Raw genomic sequence first — 21861 nt, forward strand, 5'->3', positions numbered from 1 at the left:
AGAGAGAACAACTCCGTGATACACCACAAAATTTGAACAAAGTACACGTATGACAAGGTTTCTTGACGTTACATTCATTGACCATAATGTGCCTGTCTTCATCACGGCAATTTCTTCTGAACATTTATATTGTGCATTACTTGATAATGACTTTGTCCACATCTATGTCAATCCAAATAAAGTGGGTCAAAACTATATTGAGCCTAATTCAGTTTTCACTTACACAAGTGTAATTCTAGTGACATCGGCATAATTATTCTAGATTTACACTGAAGTAAGTCAGAGGAGAACCAGGCCCATTATATCTGAATATAATGAGAGAGAAGGGGGAGTACCATAGTCAATATTTATTTTGATTTGACCAAGGGATGTGATGGTGGTGCTGGCATATGTGCTCAAATAGTATCACCTCTTTATCTCAGTACAGCTCAAACTCCCTATCAGCAGACATGTTTTACAATGAAGACAAAATTATCCTATAAGGATACACTGCAGAACAGCAGAGGGTAGTTTTAAGTCGTGAGGTTTCAAAACATTTTGTCACATTTTCAGTAAGACTGGCAGGTTTGTAACCCATTTCATTGCTTTCTCATATTTGCTAATTAAATATTAGGATGACAATGTGCATTTGATAGTCACATGCAGATCTTTCAGTAGATTTTCACCACATTGTAAACACACGGCATATTCATCAACCAATACTACAATTTCACATACTCAACTTTCAGACCTCATACAGGATTCTTGAGGTTTTACACAGTCTTCCTGGATTATCTAGAAAAGGAGTTCAAATGTTTTGAAAAGTTTATTTTGAATCACATTTAATATATGTTCCATTAAGTAGAATAGTGTAAAAACAAGCACTAAGCCATATTCTGCTTATTATACCAAAGTCAGTGGAGTTACTATGGTTTTGCACAGGTGTATCTAGAAGGATTGGACCCCACTATTTTCAGTATGCCAAATTCCAGGGTAATTTATTTTATTTTTTGATGATGTTCAATCTTACTATTTTACACCATCAACAAAATAAAACAAAACAAACCTTATTTTTCCTCTTCATGTTCCCATCTCTGTCCCTGCTGTTCCAAGAAACTTCTAGTGCAACAGAGCATAAATTTAAGTAGAGATAAAAAATATTTTGGGGGGTTTCATGAAGAGAAATCTATGAACTTTCCATGTCATTTCTCCAGCTATTGGGTTACAGAAACACAAAGAAATTGATACCTGAGTAAACTCCAGTTTCAGTGTGTGAGCTGCATCCTCAACTATATGGTGACCTTACATTCAAATACATTTTTCATTTGAAAGTGAACCTTTGTTAAACTAATGTGTTGCTTTGCTGCTACTTTTTGTACAGCTACATCAATCTTTAAATACCATGGACTTTGGATAAATGCAGACCATCTATTTGCTACACTGCCATTAAAAAGATCATCACACCCGAAAAGAAGGGTACATCTTAAAGGGTTTTTAATAAGGAAATTCATCTTTGTTAATCCAAATATCAAAACTCAGGTTTAAGAAGTTATAGTTATGCTGCTGTATAAAGACTTACAAACACGAACAGTATGTCAAAATCTCTCAGATGTGAAGAGAGGCATTAATTTACATAATTAGTTGTCTTTAGAGAACACATTTTAAACCTTCCTAGTTGGAGTGCACAGAAATTTAAATTCCTGTATTAGAAATTTAATGCAAAAAATATTTTAGAATTTGTTGGTTTCCTAGAATTGCATTTAAAAAGAACTCTTCCATTTTGTAAGGTTCTATGAGTTTGAGAGAGACACTATATTTGCAGTTTCTACAAAAAACTGCATGAATGGGCTTGTGAAATGAAGCCTTCATTCATTTCTTTGCATAATTTGCAAGTGAATACTTTGCATATATATATATATATATATATTTTGGTTAAACAGATCTATTTGAGACTAGAGCTGGTTGGGAATTTTTCAACAAAATATTTTTATGCTAGAATATGCCAATTTGCTGAAATGAAAACTTCCAAAACTTCTCAGGTTCAGGATGGAATTTCTGGTCAAAACCAGAGATAGAGCAAACCCCAGAAGAGTCAATAGCCCATTAGTTAGGACACCAGGGATTTGCAACAGGGAATTAAATCTGGGTCTCCCATATCCTATCTGAATGCCCTAACCTGGGTTACAGAGTAAATAATTTCCCCTCTCTCTGGTCCAATGAATATTTAATTATTTATACAAAGTGAAACAGCTCCAACTAAAGAGAGAGAACACTTCATCCCAGAATAGCCTGGTGTTCGTCACTTACCTGTCATACAGGATGCACAGGTGCAAGTCCTGTTCTGAATGAGGCAGGGCAGGGATTTGAACCTGAGTCTCCTATACTGCAGATGAGTGCCCTAACTACTGGGCTACTATTCCAGGGGGCGTTGCTCTCTCTGAAAAATCTTTTGACAGATCCCATTATCATCCCAACATGAGATAAAACCTAGAATTTTTTCACAAAACAAATTTCCTGTTTTCCAGCCAGCCCTATTCAACTCGTTCTTAGCATATGCACAGTGTGCCTCAGGTGGAAGGTGACCAGAATTCATCACCAAATTAGTTACAGCTACTAAGGCAGGGGTGGGCACACTACGGTGTGTGGGCCGAATCCAGCCCTCCAGCCGTTTTAAGCTGACCCTCGAGCTCCCACTGGGGAGCAGGGTCTGGGACCGGGGCTTGCCCTGCACTGCTGCTCCAGTCAGGGAGCAGGGTCAGGGGCCTCTTCACACTGCTTCCGGAAGCAGTGGCAGGGCCCCGTTCTGGCTCTTATGTGTAGGGGCAGCCAGGGAGCTCTGCACGCTTCCCCCGCCCCAGGAACTGCGGCAAATGGAAGCTGCGGGGGCGGCGCCTGCAGACCCGCCTGGCCGTGGCTCTGTGTAGGAGCTGGAGTGGGGACATGGCCGCTGCTTCTGGGAGCTGCTTGAGATAAGCAACGACTGAAGCCCACCCCAACCCTGATCCCCCTCCCACCCTCTGAACCCCTCGATCCCAGCCTGGAGCACCCTCCTGCACCCCAAACCCCTCATCCCCAGCCCTACCTCAGAACCTGCGCTCCCAGCCAGAGCCTGCACCCATTCCCGCACTCCAACCCCAATTTTGTGAGCATTCATGGCCCACCATACAATTTCTATTGCTTGCTCTGGTGGTCCAGCTGGGGAGCAAGGTCGGGGGTCATTTTGGAAATAGGCCTTTTATCTGACCTAATCTAATAATTTGAAAGTACCTCAAGTCAGTGTAGATAAACCAGAGATTACTTTGACCCAGTCTCAGTCTTCAGACAGCATTGTAATTATATCTCTATTCTTCAATTAAAGGAATCCAATTGTCTCTACGAGACTTGGGGCAGTATAATCATCTTTCGTTAATTATACAAGAGGGGAAGTAATTAGCTGATATTAAACAAAAGTAATATTTTTGGTACAAATGACAACACTGAACAAGTTTACCATAGTTAGAATACTAGAAGAACAGAAAACTAGATGGTTGCACTTTAGAGAGATTCATGTGAACCCTCTTCTCTTTCTGCTTGTCAATCTAGCCATGTATCTCTAAATTTATACACCACTAATTAACACGGTGGAATCTGAGAGCATGGTTTTGTAACTCCTTTCCTTAATTTTTTCTTTGTGTGTGAATGAACACAAAAATGTCAAGTGAAACTCAGCCAAAACTCATCTGGGTTTGACCCCCATTAACAAAGTTTCACTCCGCTCCAATTACTAGAACATTATTAGTGACTTATATTTTTATTGAATTATTCTGTGCAATAGAAGCATTTAATTAATTAACGGATACATCTTTTTACCCTGACACGATATCCTACCTATATACTCTTATATGACCCTCGCTTCATCTCAGTAAAAGAACGTTTCTCCTTATCCCTGCCTAATTTTCAAGAAAAAATATTTAATTTACCGCAGACCTCTCAATGTCTTCTATTTTTAGCCAAAAAAAGAGAAGAAACCCTTTTACTCTGAGATAATTGTCCATTTTTCAGCCCAAGAAGTCTACTCTGACAGACCCGAGAAAAGGTCCAGCCAATGGACGTGGTGAGTGAGAGTGGCTAGATTAATGAGCTCATTATAATTCACTAAAGAGTGATGTGGGGATGACTACCTACTTTAATTAGTTTTATTACTGTAGGAAATTGTTTCATATGCCAAGCTCATCACCAAGTATGCCTGGAAAAAACAGAGTAGTAATCAGACTTGATATGAGGAACCTTTCATTAGTCTGTACGGCTAAAGGCACTTATAATGAATAAAGAAGGTATTAAAAAGATGGACATGACAGTGTCTAGCATAAAATAATTTATCATGGCTAATAATTTTGTGATGAAAAGTGCAATGATGGTCTTAAGTAAAGAATTTAGTACAACAGCAGTGTTGATACGGTGCACAGTGTACTATTCCTGTAATTATGGGAAATTCTGACAGTAATACATCTGGACAGTTTAACAGGTCAGGTTTACCCAGATAATAAATCCCAATGCAAATTATCCATGACTCACCTATTCTAATGAAAATATTAATTAGTAACTGGAACTTCTACAGAAATAGCAGCTCCCTTTAAAAGTGACAAAACTATTCACACAAACAGTTATGGCAGGCTGTCTGGAAAGCTTTGAGGAATCAGAAGTGAGATTTGAAGAGAAGCACCTTAGGAAGAAAACTATAATTTGTTTTCAAATTTCAAATGTATGAGCAGGCATGCTTGCCAACTCTTAAAAATGGAAATCAGGGGCATTGAAAAAGTCATCTTTTAATGTGACTGATGCTTTTTAAATAGCAGAGGGAATTTTTTTCCCCTTTTAAATAGTGTTAAACAGAAATTGTGTAACAAATGAAAATAGGGCTCTTGTTGCCAGAAGATAAAATATACTTAGTAGAGGGAACAAAGTTTATCAAATTATAAATTAAATGAATTCTGACCAGAAAGACACAGGTGGTGATTAAAACAAACAGGAAGAAATGTTCTCACTTGTTAAAACAAATACCCTTTTCCTCTTCAGAGATTTTTAAACTAGATAGATTATTAGTACTTCTGTAAAAGGGCAAGATAATCTATTCTTCCTATAAATAAAATTGTGAGCTTGGGGGCAGGAGGGAAAAGTAGAAGCTGCTCTAGAAGAACCCACAGGGAAAATTTAAGTTTTTAATATATTGAAGGGCTATTTAAAAAAAAAAAAAAAAGGCAGCAAGCTAGACCTTGAAATTAATTATATGTTATTCAAAGCAATTAAAAATGCCAACTTCCAGGGAAGGAAACATTGATTCTAAATAAGAGGACTGCATGACCCTGTCATGGTCTCTTCTATATTATTGCCACATTTGGGTCTTGATTCTGCCCTCAATTCCACACCATAGATGTCAGAAAACTGGAAAGAAATAGAAGATCTTGGTGACTTGACATTAACTTGTCATTCTTCAAAATGGGCACAGTATAGTCTGCATGGCCTATGTAAGCTAGAGCTGATTTAATACCATATAAAAATCAATAATTGACCACACACAAGGGGTTCTGTTAGCTGATGGGAAAGTATCGGCATTGGTGAGGCCTCATCTGGAGTACTGTGTCCAGTTTTGGGCCCCACACTACAAGAAGGATGTGGAAAAATTGGAAAGAGTCCAGGTGAGGGCAAAAAAAATGATTAGGGGGCTGGAGCACATGACTTATGAGGAGGGCTGGCTCCAGGGTTTTGGCTGCCCCAAGCAGCCAACCCCCCCCCCCAAAAAAGCCGCGATCGCGATCTGCGGCGGCAATTCGGCGGGAGGTCCTTCACTCCGAGCCGGAGTGAGGGACCGTCCGCCGAATTGCCGCCGAATACCTGGACCTGCCGCACCTCTCCCAAGCGGCCGCCCCAAGCACCTGCTTGAGAAGCTGGTGCCTGGAGCCGGCCCTGCTTATGAGAGGCTGAGGGAACTGGGATTATTTATTCTGCAGAAGAGAAGAATGAGGGGGGATTTGATAGCTGCTTTCAACTACCTGAACGGGGGTTCCAAAGAGGATGAATCTAGACTGTTCTCAGTGGTACCAGATGACAGAACAAGGAGCAATGGTCTCAAGTTGCAGTGGAGGAGGTTTTGGTTGGATATTAGGAAAAACTTTTTTACTGGGAGGGTGATGAAGCACTGGAATGGGTTACCTCGGGAGGTGGTGGAATCTCCTTCCTTAGACAGGTTTCAGAGTAGCAGCCGTGTTAGTCTGTATCCGCAAAAAGAAGAACAGGAGTACTTGTGGCACCTTAGAGACTAACAAATTTATTAGAGCATAAGCTTTCGTGGACTACAGCCCACTTCTTCGGATGCATATAGAATGGAACATATATTGAGGAGATATATATATACACACATACAGAGAGCATAAACAGGTGGGAGTTGTCTTACCAACTCTGAGAGGCCAATTAATTAAGAGAAAAAAAAACTTTTGAAGTGATAATCAAGCTAGCCCAGTACAGACAGTTAAGAAGTGTGAGAATTCTTACAAGGGGAGATAGATTCAATGTTTGTAATGGCTCAGCCTTCCTTAGAGGTTTTTAAGATCAGGCTTGACAAATCACTGGCTGGGATGATTTAGTTGGGGATCGGTCCTGCTTTGAGCAGGGGGTTGGACAAGATGACCTCCTGAGGTCCCTTCCAACCCTGATATTCTATGATTCTATCTAGACTTCTTTGTCAAATTAATCATCCTTTACTTGTGAAAAATCTTAATTGTGTGGATGAGTTTGTTCAGGTAGTAACCCTGAGTATCCCATCCATCCACATTTCTCATTTCTCTTCAATATTATTGGAAATCAAATAATATAATGGCTCAAATCTGTGACCAAACTCCAAAAATACACCTTGAATCAGTCAAAAAATGTCCCCTCTGTTTTCTGTAAGTTGTATGCAATCACACTTTTCCAGTTATAGCATGATGATTTTGTCATGTGTACAAATCCCACACCTCAACCTTATAATTATTTTTATCATGTGTACCTATCCCACCCATTAATCAAGTTTCTGAAAGATGTTACTCCTTAAATAGGACAAAAGTATCTGGACATAGGCAACCAGCTCCCAATTCATGTTTTGGAGTGTATATCACTGAAGAAATAACCAGGGATCCTGTTCAGTGCCTAAAATCCAAAATTAACAGTACGACTGGGACAAACATATCCAAGTATGAAATTAATGGGAGCTGCTGCTTTAAAACAAACAGTTCACTTATTTAGGAGCCCAAACAAGGACTTTAATTATTCACCTTTGAAAATATTAGCCCAAATTTTCCACTGACATGAAGATGTGTTTTCCTATTATTTTTCAAGTGATGTCAAAATCCATTCTGCCTTGATGAAGTTCTGGTGATGAATGCAAGACTAAGCAGATGGTCTCATGGGAGGGCTTCAATTTCCTCAACCATGGTATGCAGTTCTGGGAAGAGTTGGGATCCACCTGACCAAGAGGTGGAAGAGCATCTTCGTGAATTGACTTGACAAACTAGCAATGAGGGATTTAAATTAGGTTCAGAAGGGGGCAGGTCACAAAAGGCCACAGATTGACATCAAAAAAGGCAAACTTACCAGAGAACTAGATGTTGAAGGGACATGAAAAATTACAATAGGGAATCAGCTCAACATCTTAGATGTTTACATACAAATGCAAGGAGTATGGGGAAATCAAAAGGCATACTAATACTTTCAGTTCTTCAAGTTAAAAAGGCATCAAACAGACTTGGTAGGATAATCTCATGACTGAAATATTGGTATAGAGGGGTATAGCTTGTTCAGGAAGTACAAGCAGGGGAAAAGGGAGGAAGATGTTACCGTGTACATTAGGAATAAATACACTTGTTCTGAGATCCAGAAAAAGGTGAGAGGCAGACCAGCTGAAAGTCTCTGGGTAACAATAAAATGGAAAAAAACCCAAGGGTGATGTCATAGTGCAGGGTCTATTGTAGACCACCAAATCAGGAAGAGGTGGTGGACGAGTCATTTCTAAAACAAACAGAAATATCCAAAACACAAGACCTAGTAGCAATGCTGACTTCTTCCCAGACATCTGCTGGAAAAGTAATACAGCAAAACACAAAGTTTCCAATAAGTTCTTGTAATGTACCGGGGACAACTTTTTGTTTCAGAAAGTGGAGGAAGAAAGCAGGGGGGACAGTCATTTTAGACTTGATTCTGACCAACAGGAAGGAATTCGTTGCAAATCTGAAGGCAGAAGGCAGTTTGTTACCATAAAATGATACATTTCATGATTTTAAGGAAAGGAGAGAGTGAGCACAGCATAATAAGGACAGTGGACTTAAAAAAAAATAGATTAACAAACTCAGACAACTGGTAGGTTTGGTCCCATGTGAGGAAAAAGGTGTGTTCAGGAGAACTCAAAGAGACAATATTAAAAGCACAACAGCAAACTATCCTGATGCAAAGGAAAAGATAAGAAAAATTGTAACAGGTCAATATGGCTCCACCAGGAACTCTTTAATTAACTGAAAATCAAAAAAAGAATCCTGCAAAAATGGGGAACATAGATGAATTGCTAAGGAAGAGGACAAAAGAATAGCACAAACATGTAGGGACAAAATCAGAAAGTCTAAGGCACAAAACAAGTTACATCTAGCACGGGACATACAAGGCAATGAGTGGTTTATAAATATATTAGGAGCAAGAGCAAGACAAAGGGAAGCGTAGGACCCTCTTATTAGAGGGGAAGGAGAGCTAATAACTGATGACATCTAGGAGGCGGAGATGATTAATGCCTATTTTTCCTCAGTCTTAACTAAAAAAAGTAATTTGTGGCCAGATACTTAACATAATTAATATGAACAACTTAGGAAATGACCTGTCAGGAAAGATTTAAAAAAACTGGATGTTTAGTCTTGAGAAAAGAAAACTGAGGCAGGACTGGGTAACAGTCTTCATATATGTTAAAGTCAGTTATAAAGAGGAAGGTAATCAATTGTACTCCATGTACACTCAAGGTGGGACAAATAGCAATGGGCTCAATTTGCATCAAGGGAGATTTTTAGGCTAGATATTAGGAAGACTACCCCTATAGTTAGAAAGTTTAAGATCTGGATTAGGCTTCCAAGGTTGTGGAATGTTTATCACTGGAGGTTTTGAACAACAGGTTGAGACAACACTTGTCAGGGATGGTCATCAAGATTTACTTGGTCCTGTCTCACTGCAGGGGCCTGGAGTTGATCACCTCTCAAGGTCCCTCCCAGCCCTACATTCCTAACATTACTAGAAATGTAAAGCATTTTATCCATGCTGCTGTAGAATTTGACCTACAGTTAATACAAATATTTAAAAAAATCAGAATGTGTAATTAACCACCAAGGGAGGGAGGATGATCCTGTGTTTAAGGCATCTGACTGAGAATAAGAAATTCCGCATTTTGTTCACATACTTCCTGTGTGATCTTGGGCAAGTCACCACCTCTCTCTGCTTAAGTTTCCTTATCTGTAAACCAATGTCTTAGGGTTGCTCTGAGATTTATTTCATTAGTATTTGTGAACCCCGCTGAGGTACTGTAGTGATGGGCACCTCAAAATGCCAAAACGAACAAACAGACCTTTATAGAAATGCAATAAGTCCCAGACGTCAGGCTCCAGAAGTACCTGGAGTCATTTTAGGTTATTTGCTCCAATATTTATCCAGGTGACAAAAGTATTTATCATGTTTGTGAATGGAGAATGGAAAACACTTTTAAGGGCCAGATTTCGTTAGTCTTATTCAAGCTGAATAGTACCATACTCCATTAAAAACAGTGAGACTACTCAGAGTAAGGCGCTACTCTGCCTGACTATGGATATCAGAATCTGGCCCTACTGTATTATTTTACATTTGAATGCAATATAATAGTGCATAGATGATCCACCACCAAATCCATACTCACCTGCCATGGTTTGCATTAAAATATCAAAGTTCAACAATAGCTTTCTAGTTATGGAAGATTTCCAAAAGTAATTTAGTATTTTGAGGTGTTGGATGTTCAGAGTCCCTCATTTTCCCATGCAGGAGGTGGGAACCAACTATCTGTAGGGAGAACTGGAAAGACTCTTTGGAGCAATTTTTATTTTCCAGCCGTAAATTAGCTACTCTGTTCAGGGGAAAATGCCTTCATCAACAGACTATGAATCAATCCAGGATCATTGGAAAGCTTATTTGGAAATGTTTCTATTTGACAAGGAGTGTTAATTAGTAATCTGCAATATTTCATAAATGAGATCCAACTACTGAGCAATCTTGAGCTGTTTTGCTCATATCAATCAGTAATTTATAATAAAAATGAAGCACCCCTCTCTCTTGTATTTGAATAGGGGTGATAGATTCTCCTGTTGTACATCTACACACATGCTGTTTGCAGCCCTTGTGTTAAAACCCTTAAACTACCAAGACTATTGGTAAAATGCCTGGACTGAAAACCTTACACCATGTAATCAAAACTCAACTGAGCAGCAATTTATGGTTTAGTAAGATTTACTGTTGCGAATGGCAAACCATATTATAATTAAAATGGACAAGGCAGGCATCAGTTATCCCTATAATATAATTATAATATAAGACCTTAAAACACTTGAGTAATGATATATATTTCTTGAAACCAAATATGTACAAGACCAATTTCTATTTTATACTGAAAGATTATATAATACAACAGCCTCCTTCGAGGAACTCCCACAATTGCCAAATTAAGTGGCATCCTTACATAACTTTCCCTGCTTTTGTCAGTTCAAGGTTTGCTATTAGTTTAGCTATGTTGTTGTGATATTTTTAAATGCCTATAATTTACACAATAAAAAGCAAGCAAACAAATCATTTTCTTCTGGATAAATCACAGCGAAAATTTCAGTAGATGTGTTGTACTGCAACAGAATTCATCTTCTTCACAGCACAATTCTGCCTCTCCTCGGATCAATATTAAAGAAGGACCTGAACTTCAATCTCAACACTAGAACTTGAGGATGTTAGTAATCCATATAAGACCACACTTTGTGACTTGTAGTGGCAGATTTCTAGTCTGCATATGGGAATTTTACCATTGGAGAAGTATGTCCACACTTCTACCAATCATTTAACCCATGATTCAGCAAAGCACTTACATGTCTGTATAAACATTAAGTATTTGAGTAGGCCCTGAGATTTCAATGGGAATACTCAGATGCTTCAAGTTCTGTGTATATTAATTCTTCTCTTAATTAGACCATAATCCTTACACTATAGGTTATGAGTTTCTGTAATCTTTATATATTATGGGTTATATATGGCCTACATTTTCAAAAGTGACAATTTTAGGTGTCTCAATTTTGGGGTGGCTAACTCAACACCCCCAATGCAATCTGAATTTCAGTAAGTGCTGACCACCCACTCTGTCCAAAATATTTACTCTCTCTCACAGTTGGTAGCCAAACATCGAGTCAGTCAGAATCATTAGTCACTTAATTTAGGACAAATGTGTCTAAATTTCTTATGACTAGGATGTGTCCAGTTAGATGAGAAAATCATTTTGAGATAGATCAATTTTTTAAACAGACCTAACAGCTCACAATAGTAATCAAGACTAGCATAATGTAAGAAATAAGCAGTTTTGTCTTAACATACAAATTCCAAACTGCTTATCCAAAATGTGTGTTACCAGAAAATGTGTGTGTATATACACACACATGCGCACAAAAATTCTCCCCCTTTCCCATTTTTCAGATCCTATTTGACTTTTACCATTACCCCACAAGGCACTTCGCACTCTTCAATTGATTACCAACATTTTACTCTTTATATTCTATTTCATTATGTTCTTTCTCTCACACAGATTTCCAAGTCACATAGAAGATGGTGTATCCGCAATATCATTTCTGACATTTATTTATCAGTGTAATCCTCTCAGTGATAAAGAGACCTCTAAATTCTTCACCTAACATCATATATATCCATATTTATCTAAAGTCAGATTCTGCATGTGGGTCTCTCAATTACCTAAAAGATAAATAAAGGTGAATGAATGAGACCTTTGCCTATTTAAACAAAAAACAAAGGGACTGTCATAGACACTATATATTCTTGACAAGTATTCAAAAATTCAAACCCCACAACAATTACACACAGCAGTAACTAGACAGACTGAACAGCAAAAGAAAAATGAGGAAAAATTCTAAACCACACAGTTCTGAAAAATTCAAGAGCACATATTAATCCTTTTAAACTTGGTTGCAAGTTATTATACTAATTTTTACCCTGACTCTGCAAACACTTACATGCTTAAGTTTACTACTGTGAGCAGTCACTACTTATGGTAATAAAGTTAAGCACACATGTAAGTTCTTGGAAGCTCATGGCCTTTTTGCCTATTTCAGGTGGTGGCTTATGGTTAACATTTTTTGGGAGGAGAGAGGAGAGCATGGGGGAAGAGGTACTTTGTTTTTGAATGAAGAAGCTCAATTGTAAGTTAAAGTGCAATCCTTTTTGGAGTCTTGACATCACAAACAGGCAGGACATGGGGGGCTGTCAAGGTCACTGCTAATTCAAGAACTGCACAACAATGGTAGGTTGCTCCTTGAGGTGTATTGACTGTTGTAAACTCCTCAAATGCTAAATGTATACCTATCAAAGATCTCTATGGTAACTGAGATGTGAGAAGAATGTGTGATCAACTACTGATCATCAACAGCTAGGACATTTAGAAATGCCATCAGTATCAACTTTGCCCTTTAAAATCAGAAGTCATTAGCTCACGATAGATGCAAGATGGCTGCCACCATTAAAATGAGCAGAATATTTTTAACTATAATTACTAGAAAACGATAGTCTGAGCATGACTTTCATAGAAATAGATGCATCCGATGAAGTAGGCTGTAGCCCACAAAAGCTTATGCTCAAATACATTCGTTAGTCTCTAAGGTGCCACAAGTACTCCTGTTCTTTTTGCGGATACAGACTAACACAGCTGCTACTCTGAAATAGAAATAAATGTGTGTATTTGAATTTTTCGTTAATATGAAAATCCACCATTTTCATAATGGTCCATGTCATCCTGTACTGCTTTCTGAGTGTCTTGGATGCCCTCTCTCTCCATCAGCTTCTTTTAGCATGGGCAAACTGGTTGCTTTTTCATTAAGTCATTAGTCTCTTTCTTCCCCCAAGGTGTTCGTCTAACAGCCTCCTTTTTCTTATTGAACAGCCCTCTGTTAAATCCATTTATTAGCTTGTTCTTGTTATTTTATTCATTTTATTCAGCTTTCAAAGCTGTTTAAAACGTGTCTTTTGTTGTTGTTTAAGGTAATGGCTTCATCCTTTGTGCAATTTGCCTAAAACAATAGCTTTACTTTCACAGGGTTGTTCAAATGTCTGGGTTCTAATTCAGCAAAAAAAGGTCTACGGTCATTGCTATATGTACTGGAGAACCTTGTAAAGTGTACCAAGCACCTCTGAGACTCTGCTGGCAAAGTGTTTGGAGGTTAGAAAGGTAGAGGCCTTGGCTACACTTGCAGCTGTACAGCGCTGTGAGGGAAGCCTGTCTTCGTACAGCTGAGTAGGGAAAGTGCTGCAGTCTGTCCACACTGACAGCTGCCAGCACAGCGGCGTGGCCACACTTGTAACATTTGCAGCTGTGTTGGGAGCGGTGCATTATGGGCAGCTATCCCAGCATTCATGTGGCTGCAATGTGCTTTTCAAAACGGGGGGGGGGGGAGGGAGTAGAGTGTGACAGAGAGCGTGGGGGGAGAGAGAGTGCTTTTTGGAGCGTGTCAGCACTCTATTTTGCAAGTTCCAAACTCCTGGCTCCCGCTCATTTATTCACTCACTCAATGCAAGCAGCAAACTGTTTGCTTTTTCTCTGTGGTACGAGCTTTGAAACCGGCACTTCCGCATTCCTGCAGCCGGTCACAACAATGGAGAGGATTGGCCACTTGACAAGGTGATCAGTACAGCGCTGCAGGTTGATTCCTGGTACACACTCACAGGGGAGAGTCGTAGACAGTCCGCTGTATCTCTTATGCTTCTCGGGAAGGTGGAGTACCTGCAGCGATGTACCCAGGGAGATACAGCGCTGTACGTGCCTTGCCAGTGTAGCCGGTCAGTGAGTTACAGCGCTGGGAGAGGCTTTACAGCGCTGTAACTCGCAAGTGTAGCCAAGGCCTTAGATAAACCCCATGTTCTGAGTTACTGGGATCACTTTAGCACATAATGTATGTAAAGTATGTCAAGGGGCTTCTCTGCCTTTTAACTTCAGCCTCAGACAATCAGTCCTCAGAGGTGCCATCACTCTCAATAGCTCCCTGAGTAACCAGTTACCATACATTGAATTCTGACCCTTGCGGTCCTCGTGTTTCCAAAAACCAAACAAGGGGCGGTGGGGTGGTGGAATAGGTTTAGTCCCATCTCTGCAATAGATTGTGAATTTATACAAGTGCTATTTTTTTTTAAGAGAGAAAGAGCTTGAATGACAAAAAAAATATCAAAAAAAGCTACCCACCGTTAAGCTGCAATGTTTAAAAAGGGACATGAACACCTTCAAGTGGAAATGTGAAGTCAGATTAAAACTGCCTTCAGTTAGCCAATTCACCATTCTGAGTTTGGATTAACAAATTTAGAAAGTCAATGAGGCATTTAAATCTCTCACAAGGTTTGTGATCCCTAATGGGGACATGATCTTGAATGGGGTTCCTTCGTATTATAACTCATGGAATGAAACTTGCTTTGGGACAAGAAGTTCAGAACTCATAAGAACCCTATATTACAGACACAGTCTTCAATTGTTTTTTCCACTTGAATTGAGGATGAGATGGTGCCTTTAAAGATTTTCGCTATGTTATGGAGTAAAAGGGCTTTTGCCTATCTTCCCTGCCTTCTGCACAGCAGCAATGCACACCACAGACTACTTGAAATCTCGTGAGAACAGTTATCGGAAAAATCATTAGTCCTTGAAGGAGAAGTCAATCACTTTTGGCATGGGAGGCGAACTCATATTTTGAACCAGATTGCATGATATGATTTACTCGCAAGGCAATGAACTAATTTCACGAAGCCTATATGCAACATGAACCCAGAAAAGTGTCTGGGTTGGTCTGTATACTGCATGGCACAGGAAGTAAAGGTAGGTGAGTGAATAGAAAGTTTAAAAAAAATACAGGGATAGTGTGACGGAATTCACCCTCTATTCGCATCCTACACAGCACTATAATAATCTTTGTACAAAGTATACCTTGTGAGGTAACACAAACTAATAACTCACTGGTCAATAATATCATGGTGAACTCTATGTAGCAATATTATGTGTAAAGTTATGAATTCCCTCTCAGTGATGTTGGTAGCACACAGTCAAACCCATGTAGCTCTGATTAGGCAGGAGTGGTTAAGTACGTCTATCTTAAATAAAAGGATGTGTGTTTAGCTCAATGTATGTATAAATAGTAAACAAGGTCCTTGAGACAAGAAGGGGGCAGGAACAGACCAATCTGCATTTTAGCAAACAGCATGGAACCTCTTTCACCAGGAGGCTCCATGTCTCCAACCTCACAGCTGGAAAGAACTTGATCTAAGGGTAACCCTCAGGAAAATGCATTTCAAAGAGCGACAGGACTATAAAAAGGGTGCAGCAAGAATACCCTATGTATTCACTCACACGAACATCCAAATCTCACTTAAAATCTCTGTGTAGTTAAACTAGTTTTATTCTTTAATCAAAACTAATCCAGTGTTATTAAAAGTTCGGTAACTCCAACTAAAGTAGCAAACTGCTGTATATTATTTCTTGAGGGGCAAAGACCTCTAATATGTGAACTGTCCAGGAGAGAGCTGCACAGTGAAACGCACATTTCTGGGGGGAAATTCACGACTGGGAGTGTGTTGGGGTCACCCTGCAAGTAGTAACCAAGGCAGCTGAAAGTCAGGTGTGGCTGGGGTGTTGCTTACAGGCTGCTGGGGTTAGAGTTGCTAGACCAGGACTGTGGCTATCCACAGACATGGAGGGTGTGACCTGCTGCTGATGAGTGACCCAAATTGGAAGCTGCAATTATAAAGCATTGTGAGGTACCGAAGGTTGCAGGGCAGGACAGACTGTGACTGATCTGCAATTGTCCTAGATGGTGACTGAAGATATGAAAAGAAAGACAACAAAGTAAGGAAGAAGCAAACAGTAAACTAGGAAAGGAAGAAGTGGAAAAGAATAAGGAGAAGAAACTGGAGGGAACAGTAATGAATAAACAAAATAAACTGGAGGGAGATAGTCTGAAAAAATATGGAGGGAGGAAGAGGATAAAAGATATGGGGATATTTTTTCTTCACTCATATGTATAGCTAAGAAGAACGAACAAACACAAGAGAACCATACGTTAATTTTGTCCTGCATTTTATACAGCATTCAGAGCCAAACTTGTATGGTAAGATAATGCAATGGATATACAGAATACTGTATAGAACTTTTTCTTAACGATTTAAGTATAATTGTACATTAGCTGTGGCTTCATTGGGGTTTCCAAGCTTGTGATGCTGAAAAAGTCCACTACAGAGACACTGAAGTAATGTTCCCCTCAGTCTAGCCTGTAGGAAAGAGTCCCGAGGAAGCCAACTAGGAGAAAGAACAGCCTGAGAAGAGGTACACAGGAGCTGGTTTAGCAGCAGATAAAGGAGCATGAGGAAGAAAGATTTTGACCCTGCAGGGAAAGGAATAAAATCAGGGCTACATCAAGAGAGCCTATGGTTGGAAAAGCTTTCAGTAGCCTTGATAATTTTTTATTTTTTAAGGGGCAGCTACATATGAAGGATGCTGCTCCCATTAAAAATTGCTCAAGTCAACAAGAGTCAACAAAACAGAAAGAAGTTTGAGGTTATAGGTGACAGGAGACAAGACCACTGACTGATTTTTCTCTTTGATGGGAAGAAAATGGGGAAGATCAATTGGTTCTTCAGGAGGTAGGGGATAGTTGGGGATCTGGTCTCTTGAGCAAAGGGCAGCTAGAAATGAACTACAGCCACACAGTAAGGACCAGAGAGAAAAGAGTGCGGCAGAATGCTGGATACAGAAGCCTCAGATGTTGAGTGAGGAATAAACACATGCATGATTACAGACTGGCAAAACAAAGAATCTGCCTAACCAGGAGCACCGCCAGCTTTTCTGCTGCCCTAGGTGGCGGAAGGTCCCGCCCTGAAATGCCGCGCCCCCATAGAGGCGGCAGAAAGTCCCGCCACCGAAATACCGCTGCGGTCACCGCCCCCCCAAATTGTAGCGCCCTAGGCGACCACCTACGGCGCCTAATGGGTTACGCCGGCCCTGTGCCTAACATTGCTTGTTCCCCTCTGTCCCAAGAGAATGCTTTGATCACTGTATAATGTCTGCCATTTTCAATCTCTGGATTCAGAGCAGAGGCAAAGCATCTGTGAAATAGCCAGACCATATGGGGCTGACAGGGCAGTCATTCACCTTGTCATAGTACAATCACATTTTACAGATAATGCCTTTTAAATTCAACTTGAGCCTCAAAATAGCTATGGGTTACACTCATTTTCCTAGAATACAGAGGATAGATCACCATTTCATGAGAGCTTCATTGCACAGAGTCTGAGTGGTGAGGTTCAATATAAAGTTATAAAACATTTATGGGATCCATTTCATTATCAATGGAATGGTAAATGAGTGACTAGGACTTACTGGAAGGAAGTGTGTTTATTGAGATGAATTTGACAGAAAACAATAAAATTGACTAAGTTTGACATGCATAACTGGAGTTAAACACCACACAGGGCTTATTGTGCAATGACAGCACCATTTTGTCCATGATTTATATCACTATCGTGCCCCTCAATATTGAAAGAAATTAAAATATTAATCACAGCTACATTTTTCTTTTTCAAGCAAATGAGACCATTATTTCAATGGCTCTAGAGCATGCACTGTTTTGTTTATTTAACTACATCTTCAAGTTTGCTTTTTAACATGGAAATGCAGGAAGCCCTCTGGCCTGAGTAGTGGATGGCATGGGGCATGCCCATCCCGCTCAGGGGTAACACGCCTTTAGATGGTGTAGCTTGCTCTCTGCAGCATACCCAGGCACTTCTTCAGCTCAGTGTGAACTGGAGCAGAGTCATGGCCCTGTTTTCCACATATCCTTTTTTGAACTTGATTGTGCAACCATCGCATGTTGTGAGCTGTCTCCATGAAATCAATAGGACAAAATCGGTAAGCATTCTCCAACTTCAGGGTTGCACAAATAGACTGATAAATGCACACAGAGATAGAATGGTCTCTGCACAGAGTACTCAGCTTTGAAATCTACTTCCCCCAGTCCCTAGCGCAGCACAAAATAGCTCCAATTTGTTGACCTTTACGGCACACCTCTCAGCCTTCAACCCTTTCGGTGTGCAATGCCATCCTTGCAATAGGTGACACAATCTGGAATACAAGTTTTTTCTTGCATTCTGCACCGTAACTGACAGATTACATTTGGGGTTTTATGGATGTTTTCTCACTATGTGAATCAAATGAGCCAGTTCTGCAATTTGTGACAGGCCAAATGTAAAGGGATTGACACAGCAACTTGAACAAAATTATTTTATTCACATGGGAGAGAAAAACAAAACATACTGAAGCACAACAAAATGTGTATTCCATATTTTGGTCATTTGGGGCCTGATAGTTACTGCAGGCTGCTGCAGGTTTGCTATTTGTGCTTCTCATGCAGGGGCAGGGAGAGAGGTTCAGCGAGGGAGATATGGTCCGTTATTAGGTTGCCCACAAACTTAATAGTAGCCAGCCCACAACTAATACATCCCCTCACCAGTGAAGCAGCCCTGGCTGTCCTCCTTATTTTAGGATTACTGTGGTTGCCACCACCCATTACACCAGGGAGGGTGAAGACCTATTTCAGCTAAAGGATAACACTGATACAAGAACAAATGGGAATAAACTAGCTATGAACAAGTTTAGGCTGGAAATTACTAAAAGGTCTCCAATCATCAGAGAAGTGGTGTTCCAGAACAGCCTCCCATTAGCAATAGTGGGGCAAACTTGTAACTTTTGACATGGAGCTTGATAAGTTTAAGAAAAGAATTAATTATATGATGAGATTGCCTGTGATGGCCAGAGACCAGACTTGATGACCCAAGAGTTCCCTTACAGTCCTATTTCCTAAGATAAATATATATACCTACTATAAAGCAAAACAAATAGAAAAGTTGCTCACAAGGTTCAATCCTGAAAGGTAATGATCATTTTGGCCCTGATTCAGAAAAGCATTTAGGCACATGTCTATATTTAAGTAGTTTCATTTAAGTCTAAGGGACTACTCCCCATGCTTAAAGTTAGGTACATGCTTACGTAGTGTGCTGGATCGCGTCCAGCATCTCTGATTGCTGTGAAAACATATTATTCACAAATAATCTTCACAACTCCCTATAAGAGAGTCTGTAATTTTAATATCCCCATTTTATAGACTGGGAGTAGATAAAATACCCTCAGGAGTGATGCATGCTGCCAGTGGTTCAAGTAGATTGAAACGGGATGGAAAGCTCTCACCACAGCATCCAAAGGGAAAGGGGAGCTGTGCGAGAGTTTATCCCCACCAGGAAAAGAGGAGGAGCTCCTCTTCTTAGCAGAGAAATGGGAGCTGTGCTCTATTCCCCATCCATTCTTCCTGACTTTAAAACTCTTAGTGCTGCAAATTTTAGATTCTCATACCCCCAAATGTATCCCCTGGTGATAGGAACAGAGTAAAAGGTGAGGGTGCTTCTTGTTGATAAGGTAATACCAGTATCTATCTTGGGCTAAATGACCTTTGAAGTCACAGGCCAAATGGATGGATACTTAAAAAGTAGGTTGATTTAACAACTGGAAATGGTCTCTATCAGTTCATTATTCTCAAGTGTGGTTTCCTGCCTCTCACCACTTCTTTTTCCTCATACTGTCTACTTAAGAATTAATCTCGACACCCACCATGATTTTTTTTTTTAATATTAGTTTCCATGACATTACTGGAAAAAATGCAAATGCATTTGTTCAGTCTGACTCCCCTGGGATCCTACATCACTGAATTTTAGAGGGTAGAATTTTCAGCACAACATTTGTTGGTATATTTTATACAATATTAGAAAAGTGTAACCAGGAAAATTAATAGTCAGTGTAACAGGGTGGTCTGCCTCCTTTAAGGGCAGTGGGGCCCAGGGCCACCCAACTCTGTTCCAAGTCATGGCCCTCTAAGGACAAGTGTTCCACAGGACGATCAGCAGTAAAGCTGGGAATGGGAAAAGTTGTTGCAAGTCAGGTAGCTATAACATTTGGACTGTGTGGAGCTCAGTGAGAGGCGTCTATAAAAAAAAAAAAAAAGACATGGTGGGATGCTCCATGGATCAGATCCTGAACCTTGAGAGAGAGGGAACTAGAGAAGTTGGTGAGGACTACAGCACAGTTCCCTGAAGGAGAGCTGTGGAACCCTGTCCCAAGGTGAGGAGACCCAAGAAGGAGGGTTGTGGATATCCTGTTACACAGAGAAGCTGGGGACTGGGAAAATCCTGCCAGAAGTGAAGCACGGTTCCAGGAAGGAGAGCTGTGGTCAACCTGCCCCAAAGGTGAAGGAGTTTCCTCCCAGGAAGCAGGGCAGGAGGTATAGGAAGGAACTCTGGGAAGGAGAAGGAGGACAGTTTAACAACACAGTTGGGCATACAGACTCTTATTTAGGATTCCCAGGGCTGAGAATCCATGGTAGAGAGTGGATATTGGTCTCCCCCTATGCTATCACCTCCATAGAGGTTGGAACAACCCCTGCTGTTAAGGAGAGGAAGAAGGGACTAACCAGAGCTCAGGGGCACAAAATCTGAGCCCAAGAAGGAAAAGGCCAAAGATGGTTGTGTGCCCAGCCTGAGTCCAGGATGGGAGATTGAGCGTTTTTGCTAGGGCCCTAATTACCTCAGAAGTGGTAGACTTCTGTGACTTAGCTAGAGGGCCAGGTCACCTCAGCAACTGAATCATGCTGAAAGCTGAATTATTTGAAACCCAGAAGGGAAACTGAGGCAGGTTGACTGCAGAGCCAGGGCATGAGGGAACACACTGCAGACTGCATCATCATAAAATATATGTGAATTACATCTATGAGTATTCAAGTTTACTATTAGGAATACAACCTATGTCTCTCATCATCCTTATCATTTAGATAATGCTAAACTTGTAAAAGTGTGCACACAACACTTTTTCAAACTACGTATGTTACGCAATCTTAGCTAATAGTTAAAATAAAAGGTGGAAGGCAGCAAGAAAAGTGCCAAGATACCAGAAATAAGCAAATGCACAGGACTTTGCTGTAACAGTGAAGTTTTTATCTTGAACGGAAAGATTTGTTAGTCAAACATTTGTAGTTACCCGACTTTATTCAGCATGAAATTCAGACAATTTAGTGTTTGACTTGGCAAGCTAACTGAACATATTCCAGTATCTATTTTTCTTTAGAAGTTGATGATGGTCATATCTTTGCACTGTATCAATATGCCCCTCATGGTGCAAAATATATGTATACACTACTCACAAGTTAATCATCATAACATAAAGACCTGTTAATACTGTAACTTACAAACGGATTAAAAACTAACATGCCTTTTTGAAACGTCAGATTGAAGCTGTACCTCATCATAAGAGGTTAAACAGATTAATCTTACAAGTACAAATAAGATGATCTTGATGTTCAACAAATGTTTCTTTTGGGACCATACTTCCTTTTGGCAGATAGGCCAATGCATGATGATGACTGACAGATGCATAGTGTCTGAACTGTCTAATCACCCTATAATGGCTATTCATTGTGAAATCCCAAGTTTGTTAAAAATGATTTTCCTACATATCTAATGGCAGGAGGCAACTGGAATATACAC

At 40.1% G+C, this 21861-nt stretch overlaps 1 protein-coding gene across 11 annotated transcripts in view; it reads right to left on the reverse strand.

Moving 5' to 3' along the window:
• Positions 1-21861, reverse strand: part of CCSER1 (coiled-coil serine rich protein 1) — a 1147114-nt gene that overhangs the window by 488228 nt on the left and 637025 nt on the right. The window lies entirely within an intron of this gene.

The sequence above is a fragment of the Chrysemys picta genome, chromosome 5 (genome assembly GCF_011386835.1).
Source record: "Chrysemys picta bellii isolate R12L10 chromosome 5, ASM1138683v2, whole genome shotgun sequence".
Lineage (NCBI taxonomy): Eukaryota > Metazoa > Chordata > Testudines > Emydidae > Chrysemys > Chrysemys picta.